We start from the raw sequence: 22,503 nt of genomic DNA on the forward strand, positions 1-22,503 counted from the left end.
CTAGTAAGAAGCAAGCTTGAGACATCATCAATTATTTGGCATCCTCACGAATCTACTTACAGTTTGCTTCTTGAAAAGGTGCAAAAAGCGTTTTTAAGTTTTTATATAAAAAAATGTTCGGTTGCTTCTGTACCCGACGAAATATATTTTTGCATGGGGTCTTAGGTTACAACACAACTCTTTGGAGGTGCGACGTAACCTTAGCCTGTTGACGTTGGCATGCCGGACCCTGCGCGGTGACTCGGACTGTCCAGAATTGGTGAGTCGACTCGTGCGACTGTATGTGCCAGACGTCCCCAGGATACCCCTCAGACCACGGCGACGCGATCTGTTGGCAGTGCCTGCGAGACGCACTGTGTCGCGCTTGAACTCTCCGCTGCCCCGGGCACTCACGCAATTGAATGCTCTCCTGGCATCAGCACCTGAATGCGATCCGTTTGCGTGGCGATGGACGGCTGTGAGAAATGAATCCTTGAGGTTCTGTGAGGTGATGGATGCGAAACCAACCACTGTGAGAATCTGATACTTGTTTAAAAAGTTATTCTTACCATATAATTATTTACATTTTGTAATAATTATTATGTTTTAGTTAAGTTTTATGGCGCATTGGATTGTTCTGTCAAGCCATGTAAACATGTTTTTTTCCAAATAATAATAACATAATTATTATGTCTCACGTATACCGTTGAGATAACTCTAAAGTAATAATATATTTTTCCCCTCACTAACTCAGAAACACGTGTTTTGTCCTTTAATACCAGCGGGTAAAAACGCATTTTATCCACTAAGTGGGTAAAGTAATTTGACCTTGAATAAAGTCAAATTAACTGCTTTAAAATTGATAAAAGTAGGTGAATCAAGTAATAAAGATGATTTACCACCTGTGGAACTACTGGAAGCAGTGATAAACGCATTTTTTGCGTTGTAGTTTCCGCGCTATAGTGAGGGGAAAAGTTTTGTGTTACACTCGGGTGCAAATGTATTTTAGGTACTTCTCGTGTGTTAAAAAACTCGCAAGTTCAGGATTCTATTCTCGAACCACTCGCTTCGCTCGTGATTCAACTATAGACTCCTTTCACTTGCTCGTTTTTCAATTCCACACTCGGCGTTAAAATACAACTTTGCCCCCTTGTATAACAAATAACTATTGCTCTTTACCTGTTTTGACTGCGACCTACGGATAGCGGGGATGACCTGCGATATCCTGCACTGTTAATTTGTAAGGCTTATTGCCAAGAAATATGGTTGAGGGGAATGATTTTCCTTAACCTCCCTATAGGAAAATCATTCCCCTACCCTAACCTATCTATCCCGCCTATATAAAGGAGTCCCGCAAGGTTCCATTTTGGGCCCAATATTTTTTATCATATTTACGAATGACTTGATATCCTTTGTACAAAATAAAGTGCAAAACACTAAATTAGTCCTTTTTGCTGACTACACCAATGCGGTCATTTGTGCTGATAATGTTTCACAGCTAAATGAAAGTGTAAATTACGCATTAGAAACTTTTGTTGAATGGTTTGAAGTAAATGGTCTTGAGTTAATTGAACAGTAACAAAACAAATGTTCTGCTTTTCAAATCGACAGTTAAAACAAAAGATAGTCTGCAGTTAAAACTGAGAGGTGTCACTGTTGACCAAGTCGAATCGACAAAATTTCTTGGCGTTTACATTGACAGTACATTGAATTGGAGGCCAGAAGTGACTGCAGTTGTGGGCTCTGTGAGTTCTGCGTGCTATGCTCTTGGGAGTCTTCGGGACGAGTTAGACCCGGTACAACTAAAAATGGTATATTACGCGTTAGTAGAATCCAAGATACGCTATAGTATAAAGTACTGGGGAAATAGTTATAAGTATAATGTCCAGGCTGCATTTCTGGCACAGAAAAGAGCAATCAGAATTATGGCAAAAATTCCACAGCAGACATCTTGCAAACCGTTTTTTCTCAAGTTTAAAATCTTAACCATCCCTAGTCTGTATATTTCAGTGGTGCTAACTGATTTGATCAAGCATATGGATGACATAGAAACGCAAGAACAAAGAGTGAAGCGCCTTGCGACAAGACGAAAAGACTTGCCACTACAAGCCTTCACCAAACTCAAAGTAGCAAGGCACTCTGCAGGTTATCAATCTGTTTTGTTATTTAATAAGTTGCCTGCTGAACTCAAAGCAATAAATAATACGCAAATATTTAAAATAAATTAAATGCTTTTTTGGAAGAGAAGTGCTTCTATAAGGTAGAAGATTTTTAGTTTAATAATTAAATTGTTTAAATTACACGATTCTTTATCACGACTTATAATTATTTTGACATTATGTATAATATTAATGGAATTGTAAATATGAATAATCTTAAGATATTTTATTGTTAAGTAATGTAAATATTGTATGTGATTTTTTTTGTATAAGTATTTGTTTCATACACAATCATTTTGTTAATGAATAAATAAATAACTAAATAAATAACTAACTATCTGTTGGCTATCTTTAATGAATGAAGTACATACAATAATGACGTGAAAACAAGGTAATCTGTAAATAGCTACTTGCTACAAAATAACAAGGTTTTACTAAGGTGAATGATATGCATAACAAACACAAATATTTATTAGTGGATTAACGACTTAGTTACGTACGCACCACAAACACGTGTAATAAGATTATGGTATGGTCGAAACTCAAAATTCGACGCTAATTACTAGTACATTAGTATCAAAGTCTGGCTAGTCGAACTTTAAGATGAATTTAAGGAAGTATAGGTATAAAATTATATTCTGAATACGACGTCATTGAAAAAAAAAAAGATGTTTCTTTAACAAGAGCGTCGCCTTGACACTGACATATCCAATCCATATCGTCACCATCATCGTCTAACATTCATAATTTATATCTAACTTAAGAGCTTTCCTCTTGCCGGTGCTGGTGTCTCAGAACGAGTATTTGTCAGTCCTTTCCTTTGGTTTCCTTGTCCAGATAAAGTCGATGTTTCCGGTTCACTTGAACCTAAACTCAAATTACCCTATTGCACAGTACAACATAATGTCAAAAACACATATACTCGTAAACACCTAAATTCAAAATAAACTAACACCAAAATACCTTAGTCCCAAAACACCCTAAAAACAAAACGAACTTATCTTGATTATGTACTACTCCCACATCACCTAAATGTCATAAGAGTTAAAACTCGGATCAAACTAATCCCATAATAGAATAATCCTAAAATACACCATAATCTAAAATAAAACAGTCTTAAAACACGCTAGTATCAAAACACCCTAAATTTTTAAAATTTTTAAAGCTCACTCCTAATTCTAGAACACTTAGTACAGTCAGTATATATCTGAAGTTGACACACCCTTATTATATTTACAATAAAGTCGCGTCTAGATTGTTTTCATCATTAGGATATTTTAGGGTATTTTGGGACTAACTTGTTTTGAAACTATTGTATTTTGAAAATCGTGTAGAACATGAATCGTGTCTTACGGGAATAGCTTGTTTGGGCCTTCTGCTTTTATGACAGTAGGCGATCGTGATAATAGTATATAATAGAGATAAGTTCGTTTTGAATTTAGACTTTTAGGGTGTTTTGGGACTTGGGTATTTCGGTGTTAGGCTATTTTGAATTTATGTTTATATGAGAATATGTGTTTTTGACTTTATGTTGTACTGTGCAATAGGGTAATTTGAGTTTAGGTTCAAATGAACCGGAAACTAAAATAATTTCAGGAAAATAATGCATCGTTCGAGCAAATAAAAATCTGCTCCAGGAAAAAATATATTTTCAATTGCTCTCGAGGATACACTATGAGCTATATAGTAATGTAGAGCTAAAATGTGACGTATCTTAACATTATCTTAAAATTCGAATAGTGACATAAGAGGGAACCGTAGCTATGGTGAGATTGGTGAGTTACGATTACGGAGATGCGGTTAAGGTACTATCGGCGATAAAAAGTTATTATTAATAATTAAAATTAATCCAATTAACAGTTTCATGTTAAAATTATCACCGATTATTTTTATTTATTTATATGGTAGGAACTTATCAGACGATCCAACTTGGTGGTCATGGTGATCGCAATCGTACCTTGTTGATTGAAAATATTCCTATAGTTTATCAGTTTTATCACGGTCACGGTATGAATATGTATAAAGACTGTATCGTTAAGTATAAACACAACTTTGAGTAGCCGTATTTATTTTCTATTATATTTTTTTCTTATAACAAGACATGGGCTTAATAAGTCACATAATAAGGTGCGCATTTTGTCCTAGAAACTCGACGTGAAGCATGTGGTTTAGACAGTATTGACTTAATCTTCCCGAGTACCAATTACGATTTCGGACAAATGCTACTAGAAAATTCACAAACTGCGTACAAGACGACGATTGCGAAAAAAATTGTACGGTGCGAACCTCAACTACACATGATCCACAAAACAGAATATCTGGACATAGTCTAGCCACTGTTATTAAAAAAAAAAAAAAAAAAAAAAGTTTCGGATCTGTGTATGGCGGCCATTTAGAGAATGTGGCATGGCGCTTACGCTAACTTCGACTTTGATGTCGAATTTATCTATCATACAGTGTTTATGTCGATCTGGTTTAGGGACTGTTCAAACACCATGAATGTCTAGTAGACTTTGGCCTATGGCTAATTTTTTTATCTGTTTCTCTTATCGTGCTTGCATCAAAAATTTACGGCAATCCGAAACGTTGCTCAAAAATGCGTTTTTTTTTTAATTATATAAATTAACCTTTGTTTGTTGAAATCGTACTAATGAGTCATTGGCATATTCTCAAAATTGTCCCAAATGTATTTGCTAGACCTTAATGAAAGTACCATAAACTCCCTAAAATAAAATCAATATCAGACCTTCTTATATCAAATAGTGCTTACCAATACCTTCTGATCATACTCTCGGAACATATAATACAAAATTATGCACATGTCAACATTTAGACCAGGTTTTTTTTGTCCTTATACTTAACGATACAGTCTTTACTTCCTTGTATATTTTCCTCGCCAGATGTTTTGTAAAATTTGCCCAAGATACCTCTAAATAATAGCCAGTAGGTACCTATAACCAAGTGTTACTTGGAAAAGTGAAACGTTTGTTGTTAGTTTTGACATTAGCTCGCACAAGTAGTCAGCTTCCCAAGTCAGCTAATCGTGTCGTGTATGAAGTAGGTCGCGTGGAATGAGCTTCCTCGGTGCCGATGCCGACGGGATGCCGAGCCGGACGTGTAATACGTGTGTGTGTCTTTATAAATGAATCCCTCCTCCCGGAGTGTACTGCGCTGCGAAGCCGGTCTGTGAGACCAGCCACTATTTAGATCCAAAGCTGCTATGAAAAAACGGTCTTAGAAGACCCTTCATCGCTTTCAATAATTAAATTAATGATAAGTGGCGTTTGTAGACTTTTGAAAAAAAATAATTTTAGCCTGTGAATTCAGGTATTAACGTAAGCCACAACTTTTTGAGGCTTTTTAAGGGCTTAAGCTAATAATTAAGTAGTTAATCTCGTCGCTAGTGTGTGGACCACCTTAAGAAGCAGTTGAATGGCTGGTTTATAATCCAATTGCGCCTGAAAATATGCAATATTTAAATTATGCATGTTAAAAATGTGGTACCGCCGTCAACAGTGTCGCGTCTGCCAAAAATGTAATAGCAGCGTTTTACCTTACAATAAAACGCATATTAAGCGAAGTACCTTATTTGAAGCCTATTTTATTATATTTGAGAGAGCAATCCTGTTAACAGATGACGTAGCGGTTCACATATTAGCTGACAGTAGTCGCCATTATCCCCACCACCAGTTTTACCCTTCCAGTTTTATCCCCTCACCACCGGGCGGTGGCGCCTACGGGCGCCGTTTGCCTCATTGGTTCTCAAATTATAACCAAAACAAAGTTGCAATAAGTGTACAATTTACTAAAAAGGTTGCAATAATTATTTTAATTATGTACATTTTAAATAAAAACAGGGACATATCAGTATACATTGGAGTGTATAGGTGTTGGATTTTGCAACCTGAATGGTGAAGGTGATAAAATACATTAGTGAGTTAAAACTACCCTCCATGGGTGTAATAAAAGTAAAGTGGTGTATTGCAACGGAGTACTTCAGCCACTGGCGGCCTAAAAACTATAGGCTTCAAATAAGGTACTTCGCTTAATATGCGTTTTATTGTAAGGTAAAACGCTGCTATTAAGCTTCCTACCGTTATTTGAAGCCTATTTTATTATATTTGAGACCTGTCTGTGACCGCCTGGTGGCCAGCATAACGCCAATGTGATTAATTCTTCATCATTAGTGAAACTGGTGGAAACAACTAGTGCACTTAATAATCTGCGTGTGTGGGTGAATCATTTCAATTCAACCAACTAAGTGGAATCTGCAGTGATACATGTTACTATTTTTGTGAATACTGTATTTTTAATAAATCAATGTGAATCAAGTTATAAGATTAAATCTTATTTCTAAAAGCGAGTTCATATTTTTATTTCATTTCACCCATCAAATCATAATTTTCGGTATTGTCTGTTTCTATTAATTTCAGGATCCTTTATCATTATGCATCGATCTACTTCGCAAAAAGAAAGTGAAATCTTGTTGAGGCATTACAAGCCACAATGCTATTTGTCTTTATCACAGCAAAGCATATATGTTAGATCTATAGATCTCAGTATAACTAAGGCATAATACTGTTTAGGTTACGTTACAGACACAAAATTATCTTCATGGCTTATTCCTTTGTATTAATATTTATTTGAAAGTTCTTATAGTTTTTATGAGGAATCAAGTGCACTTATACAACATTTTACAAAAACAACGGGATCTCCCTTGAAGATATATAAAATCGACTACAATATTTCCTTACTTTGTTGTTAGCATATAATGGCTAAACAATGTCAAGTGTGTATGTACAAATTTGAACAAAGGTGATCATTGCGTGATGTCACAGTATGTACATGCATTATATTTCCAGGCCGATTTAAGTTGGCATATACGAACAAAAGACGAATTTCATGTGCCCACCTAAAGTTGAATAATAGTAGTATACAGAGCGCAGCTATTTAGGCAATAAATTATTTTTTAATTTATAAGATTTTCGTTTCAGTCCATTTTTAATATGTACCACCCTATAAGTGGTTTCATTTTGTTGTACATATACGTATTTGCAATTAGTTGGGTTGATATGGTAAGCAGCACTACCTTTGCTAATAAGTTGTAGTATAGCTAGAAAAACACTGGTTTTCACTTATCATTGTAATATATAAGTACCAACTATATCTGCTGGATACCCATTATGGTAAGATATATAAATAACTTGGACTGTAGGCCTAACTGAAGTTTTAGTTATATTTGAAACAAGACTAGAAATAGTTCCAAAATAGATTTTAGCATTGATTTGGCCCCATAAATTAGTTATGTCACAGGCGCATAGCTCTAATATTAGTACACTAGTTTTTTAAAGGTGCGCGGGGCCCGAGGGCCCCGCGGTCTTTCTTGTTGCTTTTTTGTTTTTTTTTTTGCTTTGCTTGTTTGTTTTTTTGCTTTGCTTTTTTGCTTTTTTGTTTCTTTGCTTAGCTTGTTTGTTTTTTGCTTTACTTGTTTGCTTTTTTGCTTTAGCCTTTGTCTGCTTGGAAGCACTCTCTGCCCGCAGCTCGGCCTGCGGCCTTCGCGTGCTTGGGAGCCTGTCAGACACGCTCCGGGCCTTCGGCCCTCCGCGTAGTTACTGTGGGGGTTGTAGGGAAGTTGGAGCTTAAACACGACCCAATAGTACGACCCGTCGTTTCGCTTCTCTAAGACACTTTTACTATTGGGTCGTGTTTAAGCTCCAACTTCCCGGTCCGCCGGCGAGCCGATCAGGGACGCTCCGGGCCTTCGGCCCTACGCGGAGCTCGGCCATCGGCCTTCGCTGGGTTTCGAAGCTCCGCGTCGGGCCTTCGGCCCGCCGCTTCGCTTGTTAAGATACTTTTTGTTATTGTTTTGCTTGGGAGCACAGTCTGTACGCAGCTCGGCCTGCGGCCTTCGCGTGCTTGGGAGCACTCTGCCCGCAGCTCGGCCTGCGGCCTTCGCGTGCTTGGGAGCCTGTCAGACACGCTCCGGGCCTTCGGCCCTCCGCGTAGTTTCTGTGGGGGTTGTAGGGAAGTTGGAGCTTAAACACGACCCAATAGTAAAAGTGTCTTGAGAAGCTCACGACGGGCCTGCGGCCTGCGGCCTCCGGCCCGTCGTTTCGCTTCTCTAAGACACTTTTACTATTGGGTCGTGTTTAAACTCCAACTTCCTGGTCCGCCGGCGAGCCGATCAGGGACGCTCCGGGCCTTCGGCCCTACGCGGAGCTCGGCCTTCGGCCTTCGCTGGGTTTCGAAGCTCCGCGTCGGGCCTTTGGCCCGCCGCTTCGCTTATTTAGATACTTTTTGTTATTGTTTTCTTGGGAGCACAGTCTGCACGCAGCTCGGCCTGCGGCCTTCGCGTGCTTGGGAGCACTCTGCCCGCAGCTCGGCCTGCGGCCTTCGCATACTTGGGAGCCTGTCAGACACGCTCCGGCCTTCGGCCCTCCGCGTAGTTACTGTGGGGATTGTAGGATTGGTAGGGAAGTTGGACCTCCGGCCTGCGGCCTCCGGCCCGCCGCGTCGCTTTTTAGACACTTTTACTTATATTTTCTTGCTTGGGAGCACTGTCTGTACGCAGCTCGGAACTTGGACCGGAGCAATGACCGTCGGGCTGTAGAACGCTCCCTCAGGCTGGTAGGGAAATTTGACTTTGTCCCCTCTCGCCGCCGTTTTTGACTTTTCCAAAAATTTTTTTTTCTCATTTCTATTTTTGGCCCCCGCTCTTACCACGTGCCAAATTTGAACGCGCTCGGACCGAAAAAAAAAAAAAATTTTCAAAGTCGGCCATTTTGAAATTTTGTAAATGCCATTCGATGGACCTCAGATAACTGTACAACATTAGTTTAAGCACTATTAACCTTTTTCCTACCGTTACGGAGCTATGGGGATTTAAAAAAAAACCTCCATACAAACTGGTAGGGAAATTTGACTTTGTCCCCTCTCGCCGCCGTTTTTGACTTTTCCAAAAATTTTTTTTTCTCATTTCTATTTTTGGCCCCCGTTCTTACCACGTGCCAAATTTGAACGCGCTCGGACCGAAAATAAAAAAAAAAATTTTCAAAGTCGGCCATTTTGAAATTTTGTAAATGCCATTCGATGGACCTCAGATAACTGTACAACATTAGTTCAAGCACTATTAACCTTTTCCCTACCGTTACGGAGCTAAGGGGATTTAAAAAAAGGACCTCCATACAAATTTCAATTGGCCTTCAAACGGCGCCATTTTGAATTTTTCAAAATTTTCTTTTTGTATACTAATCTTGGGGTGGCTGTCTACCCGTGTGCAAAATTTCAGCGCGCTCGGACCATTTTGAAATTTTTCAAAAAAAAAAAGTCGGCCATTTTGATTTTTTTTTAATGCCATTCGATGGACCTCGGGTGACTGTATAACATTTGTTTGAGCACTTTTCACTTCTTTGTACCGTTACGGAGCTATGGTAATTAAAAGAAAAACCTCCATTCAAATTTCAATTGGCCCTCAAAGGCCGCCATTTTGAATTTTTCAAAATTTTCTTTTTGAATACTAATCGTAGCGCGACCGTCCACCCGTGTGCCTAATCTCAGCGCGCTAGGACCATTTTGAAAATTTTCAAAAAAAAAAGTCGGCCATTTTGATTTTTTTTTAATGCAACTTTTTTCTACTCGGATACCTGTATGACATTTGGTCGAGCACCCCCCGGCTATCTCTTACGGTTTAAAAGTTGCCATACAAAATAAAAGTGGCCAGTTTTCCCACATTTGTAGCACTTTTCAATTTTTTTTTATTTCATTCGAATCAAGGCCGCTTGGAGATTCTACGACCAAAATTTGAGCACTCCACGATAAATTTGAAAAATCGTGAAAAAAAAAAGTCGGCCATTTTGAAAAAAAATGGCGGCGTCAAAAACTGCCCAGGGTCCTCTATGACATTTGGTCGAACACTCCCCGGCTAACTCCAGCCGTTTGGCCAGGCCGTCCAACATTTTTTTACCCGGAACCGGTAGACCGACGGTCTGATCTATCCGGGGTCGCAGGACCAAACTCTATACGACCACACCAAACACTGCCACCTTCAAATCCCCCTTCTGCCCATTTTTTGAAAAATGTCAGTCGGGTTGTAGCTTTATATTATATAGATTTTATATATTTTAGACGAGTAGCCAAGCAAGACACTAAATAATTCATAACTTATTTTTGTCAAAAACAAGGGAAGAATGTAGGCAGACTCGGCGATCAGTTCTTGTTGAACATTGGTAATATTCTTGCAGCAATAACCTTCGCGGTTATTTGCCTGAATGAAGCTCCCAGAATAATTAGTGCTTGATACTAAAAATCTTAAAGAGCCGTCTTTTAGCGTTAGGAGTAGATTCAAGCTAATGAAGAGGTACATGTTGTATGTACATTCTTCTAACGTCACATTTAGGATTACGGTGCATCCCTTTTCTCGAAAAGAACTTTGGCCTCCTTCTTACCCAGAGAGCGGGTTTCTGTGGGATGTTAGACAAGTTGTCTAGGAAATCTAGAAGGTTCTTGATTTGGAATCGATATCAATCATTTGATTTAAAAGCCTTGTATAGCATGGCTTATTGTCGTTCGGACAGGTACCGTACAGATAAATTTTATTCATCTCTGATCATATCATACCCTATGTGGGTCATAGGTATTTACATACGGTAAACATCCAAATTGTTCTTATATATATTATACGTGGAAGGTTAAAGAATTCCAACGTTATATTCACATACAGCGGGGTACAACCTTTTATATTATTATGTCCACAGAAGGAAGTGAAGTGTCTAACTCATAGGAAATTAATAAAGGGTTAAAGATCTGAGTCTTTGATGACGTGAATTTGATAGTCAACACAAATTGTCAGGCTTTTGCAAGCCAATTACTCAGTTCCAGTATAGATTACCACAATCTTAGATATAGGAACAATTTGGTTATTTACCACTTTTACCAGGCAAGCTGGATTACGAAGATTACACCCACTAATCCAACCTTTATTTAATAAGGAACTAGGCTCATCCCGTTCCACGTGACTTGTATTCAAAGTCATTGATTTGGTGCTGGCACAGAATATATAAAAGTACAAGTACAGAAGGCTCACTGTCAACAACCTGTCAATGGACTGCATACGTGAGTTCTATTGCGCAGCGACAAGGTCGTCAAACTTTATGAGCCGCGAACTCGCGGCCGCCGGAATGTATGGAAGAAATGCGGAGTGAGCCGCCCCTGGTGCTGGTTTCAGCGCTAGTGCGAGCTTCACGCTGCTAGCGGAGCCGGCAATACATATGTGGTTGAAAAGAGCCATTGACCGGTAAGTTCGCTTAGCTAGTCGCTGGCGGCTGAATAGGTTAGGTTAGGTTAGATATTTCATGAATATGATGATTTGTATTTGAAGTGTATATTTACTTAATAGCATGCGTTTTCGTGGTAGTAGCCCGATACGCAATAATACACAGTATATGACTTGTGGTTGCTTTGCGGAAGCATATATTTATGTTATTGTAATATGGCCAGACGCTTAATTAACCACTTTGCGGGTCTTCCCTACGCAGGGGCTATGCTAATATTCTGTCATTCCAATTTAAGTATATGTACTGCCGAAGCAAATACTACTTGCATTATCAAAGCACTTGTTTAGCGATATGTAACAGGCTAATACATATGTTTTATCATATCTTGCTTACCTACTTAAACCCTGCAAAACCAGTTTAAGAATGCTGTTTACATTAATTTAAGAATATCCGGTTCCTGATAGTTCTAGCAGAGAGCTGAGTTGTAAGTTTAACACGCCCTGCGGAGGCTATAGCCGTGACGGCCAAAATCTCTTCAGAGATTATGTTTCGTTGGCTGAATATTCACAATATATTCATAACATTCACACGCCTTACGCAGGCAAATTATGAATATTATGGAATGGCAGATAAAATTTTATAAAAAGGCAAGTTCTATGATCACGCTACATAAGCTACATTGCGCAGGCCAGGACGGGCTTGCTATATTATTGGTAATTCATTACACTAGATAGATAGTCTCATAGGCTCCTTTCTTTTATTTCGTCTGCTAGTGTAGCAATCAAATAACAAAAAATAACAAACAAAGGCCTTGCGCAGGCTTGTTATTTGTTGGGTAAGTAGAAATACTTACACGTCTTGCGCAGACGGAAGACGTCAAATCTAGGATATGAGCTGATACGAATACTGCATAATCAACACATCTGCTTGCGCAGCAGAATAATAATAGATTAAGCTTCCTACCGTTATTTGAAGCCTATTTTATTATATTTGAGAGAGCAATCCTGTTAACAGATGACGTAGCGGTTCAAATATTAGCTGACAGTAGTCGCCATAATCCCCACCACCAGTTTTACCCTTCCAGTTTTATCCCCTCACCACCGGGCGGTGGCGCCTACGGCCGCCGTTTGCCTCATTGGCGTTCTGTTCTTCGGAGCGTACGGTTCACTACAAAAAATTCTTAGAATTTCTGAGATTCTTAGAATTTTTTGTAAGTAAAAAATATGTAATATTTTACAAAATATTTCATATTTTAACGGTTTAACCGTTCGATTATAAATAATAAAACGTGACGGACATTCCTTGTCCGTCGCAATATTTTTAGATAAGCTGACATTTCGAGCGCAGCGAAGGCGTCGCGGTAAGTAAGCGACGAGCATTTGTTTTACTTTATTTACAGTGAATCGGTTCGCCATAAGCACGGATCAGGTCATTGAGAATTGAGACAGTTTAAATTAGACCACGATTTCATAAATTGTTCGTTAATTATAAAAAGAAAGGCGCATCTTTGTCGTCATAATTTATAAGTTGTTAAGTGGTCGCGGTCTCATTCCTGAATGAGCATATTTTTGCAGAAATGTCTGTTTGATGCAAAGTTTACGTTCTTAACGGTTGCTAAGTAATTAAGCTTTTTGCACAAGCCTGCGCAAGGATAAAGTGCATCCTATTAGGATACTTGACTACTATTTTGTGAGGGACGCTTAAATTTTTAAGAATATATTTATGACCTGATATTTTCCGTGCATATCCCCAGTATTATTACTATGCAGGCTATGGCGTGTAACAGTGATTGCTTTCAAAATTTTGATGGTCTCGCAAGAAGCTAAGATGCAATTCATTAACGATTAAGTAGATAAAACCTAGGACACGTTTAAAACCTTGTTGTATCAACTTGTAAAGGTTCTAGTGTCATATTGGATTCCCTATTGGGGTCCGGTCTACTTTAGGGTTAATGAAGCCCCGCTTGAGCCGGGCTTCTGTTCCCGTCCTAAAGGACAAAAGCAAACTCCAGCATTTATTATTACTATTATGTTATTTTCTTCATTCTTAATTAAAGAGTGCCTACTATTGATGCACAGTATCGTTCTAAGTGTAAGCGTTGAATAAAATTCCGGTACTAATAATAATAATAGACTTACTGGAAGTTTGCTACTCTAGCTAAAGTAAAAGATTTTGAGTGAAACCCCTGTATGTGATATAAAATTGTAATGTGATATACAGATTTACCAGAATAACCATTATTATTTAAAGTAGGTACCTACTCTGTTGTAAATTACCACATACAGGAGAGTCACTATTGATCTTCTGCTTCTATCCAATTATGATTTATAAATAAATAGTAAGTGACTGTCTGCTGATTTAAGTACACAAGTTGTTGTGCAATAAATTTATTATTATTCTGCTGCGCAAGCAGATGTGTTGACTATGCAGTATTCGTATCGGCTCATATCCTAGATTTGGGGTTACAAAGAAAAGACCCGAAATTTGTTTTTTATTCGAATACCTACTCTAATAATTTCCGCTTGCGCAAGGCGTAAAGAGACATCATTATAATAACATTGTTGCTTGGGATATCCAATGAGACGATTTGCGAGGCGGGGCAAATGTTAGCGGGAAATCCGTGTAAATAGGAAAATTTCCGCCAAGCCTATGTATCTAATTCTAATTACTCGTACTTCCGTCTGCGCAAGACGTGTAAGTATTTCTATTTACCCAACAAATAATAAGCCTGCGCAAGACCTTTGTTTGTTACTTTTTTGTTATTTGACTGCTACACTAGCAGACGAAATAAAAGAAAGGAGCCTATGAGACTATCTATCTGGTGTAATGAATTACCAATAATATAGCAAGCCCGTCCTGGCCTGCACAATGTAGCGTGATCATAGAACTTGCCTTTTTATAAAATTTTATCTACCATCCCATAATATGAATATATTGTGAATATTCAGCCAACGAAACATAATCTCTGAAGAGATTTTGGCCGTCACGGCTATAGCCTCCGCAGGGCGTGTTAAACTTACAACTCAGCTCTCTGCTAGAACTATCAGGAACCGGATATTCTTAAATTAATGTAAACAGCATTCTTAAACTGTTCTTGCAGGGTTTAAATAGGTAAGCAAGATATGATAAAACATATGTATTAGCCGGTTACATATCGCTAAACAAGTGCTTTAATAATGCAAGTAGTATTTGCTTCGGCAGTACATATACTTAAATTGGAATGACAGAATATTAGCATAGCCCCCCCTGTGTAGGGAAGACCCGCAAAGTGGTTAATTAAGCGTCTGGCCATATTACAATAACATAAATATATGCTTCCGCAAAGCAACCACAAGTCATATACTATGTATTATTGCGTATCGGGCTACTACCACGAAAACGCATGCTATTAAGTAAATATACATTTCAAATACAAATCATCATATTCATGAAATATCTAACCTAACCTAACCTATTCAGCCGCCAGCGACTAGCTAAGCGAACTTACCGGTCAATGGCTCTTTTCAACCACATGCTGCCAGCTGTGGTTGCTGAAACCAGCACCAGGGGCGGCTCACTCCGCATTTCTTCCATACATTCCAGCGGCCGCGAGTTCGCGGCTCATTAAGTTTGACGACCTTGTCGCTGCGCAATTAAATAGAACTCAATGTCGTATGCAGTCCATTGACAGGTTGTTGACAGTGAGCCTTCTGTACTTGTACTTTTATATATTCAGTGCCAGCACCAAATCAATGACTTTGAATACAAGTCACGTGGAACGGGATGAGCCTAGTTCCTTATTAAAGCAAAGGTTGGATTAGTGGGTGTAATCTTCGTAATCCAGCTTGCCTGGTAAAAGTGGTAAATAACCAAATTGTTCCTATATATTCTAAGATTGTGGTAATCTATACTGGAACTGAGTAATTGGCTTGCAAAAACCTGACAATTTGTGTTTACTTTTCCTATGAGTTAGACACTTCACTTCCTTCTGTGGACATAATAATATATAAGGTTGTACCCCGCTGTATGTGAATATAACGTTGGAACTCTTTAACCTTCCACGTATAATATATATAAGAACAATTTGGATGTTTACCGTATGTAAATACCTATGACCCACATAGGGTATGATATGATCAGAGATGAATAAAATTTATCTGTACGGTACCTGTCCGAACGACAATAAGCCATGCTATACAAGGCTTTTAAATCAAATGATTGATATCGATTCCAAATCAAGAACCTTCTAGATTTCCTAGACAACTTGTCTAACATCCCACAGAATCCCGCTCTCTGGGTAAGAAGGAGGCCAAAGTTCTTTTCGAGAAAAGGGATGCACCGTAATCCTAAATGTGATGTTAGAAGAATGTACATACAACATGTACCTCTTCATTAGCTTGAATCTGCTCCTAACGCTAAAAGACGGCTCTTTAAGATTTTTAGTATCAAACACTAATTATTTTGGGAGCTTCATTCAGGCAAATAACCGCGAAGGTTATTGCTGCAAGAATATTACCAATGTTCAACAAGAACTGATCGCCGAGTCTGCCTACATTCTTCCCTTGTTTTTGACAAAAATAAGTTATGAATTATTTAGTGTCTTGCTTGGCTACTCGTCTAAAATACATAAAATGTACTAATATTAGAGCTATGCGCCTGTGACATAACTAATTTATGGGGCCAAATCAATGCTAAAATCTATTTTGGAACTATTTTTAGTCTTTTTTTTTTTTCCAAATATAACTAAAACTTCAGTTAGGCCTACAGTCCAAGTTATTTATATATCTTACCATAATGTGAGATATAGTTGGTACTTATATATTACAATGATAAGCGAAAACCAGTGTTTTTCTAGCTATACTACAACTTATTAGCAAAGGTAGTGCTGCTTACCATATCAACCCAACTAATTGCAAATACGTATATGTACAACAGAGTGAAACCACTTATAGGGTGGTACATATTAAAAATGGACTGAAACGAAAATCTTATAAATTAAAAGATAATTTATTGAATAATAGCTGCGCTCTGTATACTACTATTATTCACCTTTAAGGTGGGCACAAGAAATTCGTCTTTTGTTCGTATAAGCCAACTTAAATCGGCCTGGAAATACAATGCATGTACATACTGTGACATCACGCAATGATCACCTTTGTTCAAATTTGTACGTACACACTTGACATTGTTTAGCCATTATATGCTTACAACAAAGTAAGGAAATATTGTAGTCGATTTCCTATATCTTCAAGGGAGATCCCGTTGTTTTTGTAAAATGTTGTATAAGTGCACTTGATTCCTCATAAAAACTATAAGAACTTTCAAATAAATATTAATACAAAGGAATAAGCCATGAAGATAATCTTGTGTCTGTAACGTAACCTAAACAGTATTATGCCTTAGTATACTGAGATCTATAGATCTAACATTATATGCTTTGCTGTGATAAAGACAAATAGCATTGTGGCTTATAATGCCTCAACAAGATTTCACTTTCTTTTTGCGAAGTAGATCGATGCATAATGATAAAGGATCCTGAAATTAATAGAAACAGACAATACCGAAAATTATGATTTGATGGGTGAAATGAAATAAAAATATGAACTCGCTTTTAGAAATAAGATTTAATCTTATAACTTGATTCACATTGATTTATTAAAAATACAGTATTCACAAAAATAGTAACATGTATCACTGCAGATTCCACTTAGTTGGTTGAATTGAAATGATTCACCCACACACGCAGATTATTAAGTGCACTAGTTGTTTCCACCAGTTTCACTAATGATGAGGAATTAATCACATTGGCGTTATGCTGGCCACCAGGCGGTCACAGACAGGTCTCAAATATAATAAAATAGGCTTCAAATAACGGTAGGAAGCTTAATAGCAGCGTTTTACCTTACAATAAAACGCATATTAAGCGAAGTACCTTATTTGAAGCCTATAGTTTTTAGGCCGCCAGTGGCTAAAGTACTCCGTTGCAATAAACCACTTTACTTTTATTACACCCATGGAGGGTAGGTTTAACTCACTAATGTATTTTATCACCTTCACCATTCAGGTTGCAAAATCCAACACCTATACACTCCAATGTATACTGGTATGTCCCTGTTTTTATTTAAAATGTACATAATAAAAATAATTATTGCAACCTTTTAGTAAATTGTACACTTATTGCAACTTTGTCTTGGTTATAATTTGAGAACCAATGAGGCAAACGGCGGCCGTAGGCGCCACCGCCCGGTGGTGAGGGGATAAAACTGGAAGGGTAAAACTGGTGGTGGGGATTATGGCGACTACTGTCAGCTAATATTTGAACCGCTACGTCATCTGTTAACAGGATTGCTCTCTCAAATATAATAAAATAGGCTTCAAATAAGGTACTTCGCTTAATATGCGTTTTATTGTAAGGTAAAACGCTGCTATTTATTGCACAACAACTTGTTTAAATCAGCAGACAGCTACTTACTATTTATTTATAAATCCTATTTGGATAGAAGCAAAAGATCAATAGTGACTCTCCTGTATGTGGTAATTTACAACAGAGTAGGTCCCTACTTTAAATAATAATGGTTATTCTGGTAAATCTCAGACCTCACACTATATAGGGTGAAATAGCCATTTTTTAGACATAGAAAAGCATGTATATCACATTACAATTTTATATCACATACGGGGGTTTCACTCAAAATCTTCTACTTTAGCTAGAGTAGCAAACTTCCAGTAAGGTAATTAAGATTAGATACATAGGCTTGGCGGAAACTTTCCTATTTACACGGATTTCCCGCTAACATCTATTATTATTATTAGTACGGGAATTTTATTCAACGCTTACACTTAGAACGATACTGTGCATCAATAGTAGGCACTCTTTAATTAAGAATGAAGAAAATAACATAATAGACCGGACCCCAATAGGGAATCTAATATGCCACTAGAACCTTTAAAAGTTGATACAACAAGGTTTTAAACGTGTCCTAGGTTTTATCTGCTTAATCGTTAATGAATTGCATCTTAGCTTCTTGCGAGACTATCAAAATTTTGAAAGCAATCACTGTTACACGCCATAGCCTGCATAGTACTAATACTGGGGATATGCACGGAAAATATCAGGTCATAAAAATTTAAGCGTCCCTCACAAAATAGTAATTAAGTATCCTAATAGGATGCACTTTATCCTTGCGCAGGCTTGTGCAAAAAGTTTAATTACTTAGCAACCGTTAAGAACGTAAACTTTGCATCAAACAGACATTTCTGCAAAATATGCTCATTCAGGAATGAGACCGCGACCATTTAACAACTTATAAATTATGACGACAAGGATGCGCCTTTCTTTTTATAACTAACGAACAATTTATGAAATCGAAAAATGTGGAACGCTTCACGATTTTGCGTGTCATCCTTGCGCAGGGGCCATGCTAATCTTCTCTGTATCGTTCCAATTTTAGTATATGTACTGCCGAAGCAAGTACTGGTCTAATTTAAACTGTCTCAATTCTCAATGACCTGATCCGTGCTTATGGCGAACCGATTCACTGTAAATAAAGTAAAACAAATGCTCGTCGCTTACTTACCGCGACGCCTTCGCTTCGCTCGAAATGTCAGCTTATCTAAAAACATTGCGACAAGGAATGTCCGTCACATTTTATTATTTATAATCGAACGGTAAAATATTACATATTTTTTACTTACAAAAAATTCTAAGAATCTCAGAAATTCTAAGAATTTTTTGTAGTGAACCGTACGCTCCGAAGAACAGAACGCCAATGAGGCAAACGGCGCCCGTAGGCGCCACCGCCCGGTGGTGAGGGGATAAAACTGGAAGGGTAAAACTGGTGGTGGGGATAATGGCGACTACTGTCAGCTAATATGTGAACCGCTACGTCATCTGTTAACAGGATTGCTCTCTCAAATATAATAAAATAGGCTTCAAATAACGGTAGGAAGCTTAATATTAACAGTTTACAACTTATATTACAAGCAGAAGCAATTGAAAACAGAGTACTGATTAATACTATTATAATATTAGCAAAAAATTAGACTTTTTGTTCTTCGCGACATCATTGACAAGTAGCAGTACTGATAATTTAAGCTAGTTGACGCGTAGATGCCTCTAGCTGTCACTACAAATAACTTGCATTTACTGATGTATGGAGTTACAACTCTTCTCTTACTTATTACTCTATGGCTAGGCCGCGGCCGGCAGACATTGGTCTCGCTTTTTTGCCTTATTTAAGTATGTTTGTTTTTCATTTTGCTATATTTCACTAGTCTGCAATCCTTACTGATTAATTATTGTGGGGAAAGGAACTTTAAATTAAACCGAGAAAAATTAACTTTTCAGAATCGAAATTTGATCTCGATCGGAAATGGCTTTTTAACTTCAAAACTTTGGACCAAAAACGCACGACTTAAACAGATATTTGTAAAAATATCTAAAGCACACCAGTGTGTCTACGGGTTTCGCCTGGAAATCATTAGGTTTATCGCATAATGTCTGCGTAGTCAAAACAGAAAGAAATATACATATGTTTGAACAAACATTTGTCATGTTAATTACACTTAATGATGTGCAGATTTTATTACTTAGATACCACGTGTGAAATGTGCCGTCTATCTATTTAATAACCGCCGTGACGTAAGTCGGTCAACATAAACAAAGACTTGCACTTACAATAACAGAGACACTATATTTAAATCCGTTTGCACTAGGCGACAAACACTGTTATGCAAGACAATAAAATTGACAATAACCTCCAGAATCGTATTAATATACCTTGTCATTATAAATTAATGATCGTGGTACCAAATAATTGTAATAAGGACTGATTCGTAACAAATTTGACAAATTCAGAGTGCTTTTTCTTGGACCATTTCTAGTTAACTTTGTATTATACATTCCACCATTCAAATTGCCAGAATCACATAATTATTATACTTCAAATCATTTTTAAAAGCAAATCTTAAGTAACTAGATAAATAAAATTAAAGTGAACGCTGAAAATAATTCGGCGACAAACTGCTGTCAAAATCATGATTTCTGTTGACGAAACATGCATTTAAATAATTTTCAACACTACCTGGCAACCAACATTATACCATATCTGAAAGGCAATTTCTTTACGATTCCTGTGAAACAATGAAAATGTAGACGTGTCTCCAAATATCTACTTTACCAGGAATTAAGTTGATGCAGTGTTAGTTACCTGGCATTGGTTACTTTTCGATAGAGAAATCTACAGCAAAACTTGCTGAAAGAATCTGTTAGCAGATTTTATTTAATAATACGACCTTACAACTTTATTCTGACAATAGCTGGAGCAGCTTGCTAAAGCCAGTGCTCCCGAAATCGGGACGAAAGACTTGATTTAACGAAGTCCTACAGTATTGACCCATTAACCGGTATAGGATGTAGTGTCCAAGAAATACGTTCATTGAAATGACACCCACGATAAGCAACCAAAATTAAAAAAAAAAAAAATTGGTTGTCTGTAAAGTCGGTTTACGGACGGTAGTTTAACGTGATAACGTCAAACATTACAGTAGTATAGACAGGGGCGGTCAGAGTATAGCAAAAGGGGCCCGATTCTGGGACTTTTTTCACGTTTTTTTATTTATTTATTTATTAAAAATACACAAAAGTTAACAGTATTTCACCAAAGCACTTATGTGGTAATATAATTATGTACATGTTAAATTGACATAAATAAAAGCAAACACACTTAAGAGGGGGTCGTACGAAATCCTCGAAAAGTGCATTCGGCGTTTAACAAATGCTGCTCACATTTCTAAATTAAATGAAATAAAATAAATGTAGTTATTATCTTAAAGAGTGTGTCTACAACTTTTGACTATTCAGAATCTCTAATTATTAAAGGTATAATAAATAAACCCACGCAAAGTTGACCTAAAATGAGAAAAACGTATGTCGCCGTTTAGTAAACTTTGTTAAAAAAATTCAATACTTTAGTTATAACATTAAGTGATTCTAAAAGCCAGATAAATGAACTAGAAGTTTTGAGCTTTTTTATATTTTTCCTCTCAAAGGCAACAAAGAAATTTTACCTTAAATTTAAACTATCGTAAAATTTCCATACATTCGCCATTGCTGTCAGAATTCTCCTTTCGATTAGATGCCGTGAGCGGCTCATCGGAGGCAGACGTGTCGCCGGTCGCTCCGCGTTGACAATTAAATTTGACAAATATTTTGACAGAAAATAGTGTACGTACACGAAAAACCATACCAGTGTAAAACTGTGCTCAAAATAAATAGGGTAAATCAAATATGTCAGGTGGAGATCCAATCTCATTTAAAATTTAAAGGTGCATGGCTTGTGCATAAAAAATAAATAAAAATATATCACATTATTAAAGAAAATAACGAACACAACCGAATGAGTATAAATGATTTCATTCTAGTTCGGTTAAATTGAAAAAAGTTTCATGTTTTGTTTTACTCATTGGAATACATTTTCATTACGCTGGTATTAACAGTACGTCATTTTAAAAATATATATGACAGTACCTACGTCAAATTTTGTCAACCAAACTTCACAGGTTGTATGTAAACAATTACAATTTAATTTATTCATACATATTCAGATACGTATTAATCGATTCTTACTTAGAATAGAAAAAAGGGGAATGCGAGCGGGTATAGGTATAGTGCTTCTGGTTCAAATTTAATTGTGTATATAAAAAAATTACTCAATTTCATTAAAAATTTACTCTGTGCATACCGCGAACACGTAACCGTAAGTTGAAAACAATAATAATTATAAATCACCTAAATACATCGTTGTTTACAAAGCGCTTGTTTTGAATGGCACTTCTCCACTCAACTAGACCAAATATTCATGGAACACCAGCTGGTGACCAGCATAAATGACTATGAACAGCCGTGCAAAAATATCTGATTTTCTATAGGGGGCCATAAGTATATGACGACATGTTCCCGGCCAAAATTTGTGATGCTCCGTGACCGGCAAAAACATGGTCTCTCTTTCTAGCGTCTCGCGAGCGTATAGCGTCGGGCCAACTGTATGGAAAAAGACGCCGCGTCAGCGCGGCTTAGCCATACAGTTGGCCCGACGCTACGATCGCAAGACGGT

General features: G+C 37.4%; 1 protein-coding gene, 1 non-coding gene and 1 pseudogene across 3 annotated transcripts in view; all 3 read right to left on the reverse strand.

The window, feature by feature from the left end:
* Positions 1–22,503, reverse strand: part of LOC125232560 (serine/threonine-protein kinase D1) — a 143,521-nt gene that overhangs the window by 21,851 nt on the left and 99,167 nt on the right. The gene's annotated exons all lie outside the window — the stretch shown is intronic.
* Positions 11,632–11,729, reverse strand: LOC125233017 (annotated as a pseudogene).
* On the reverse strand, positions 18,758–18,864 carry LOC125233015. The gene has a single exon (XR_007177814.1). It is a non-coding gene; the product is annotated as a U6 spliceosomal RNA (small nuclear RNA).

The sequence above is a fragment of the Leguminivora glycinivorella genome, chromosome 13, assembly GCF_023078275.1.
Source record: "Leguminivora glycinivorella isolate SPB_JAAS2020 chromosome 13, LegGlyc_1.1, whole genome shotgun sequence".
Classification (NCBI taxonomy): domain Eukaryota; kingdom Metazoa; phylum Arthropoda; class Insecta; order Lepidoptera; family Tortricidae; genus Leguminivora; species Leguminivora glycinivorella.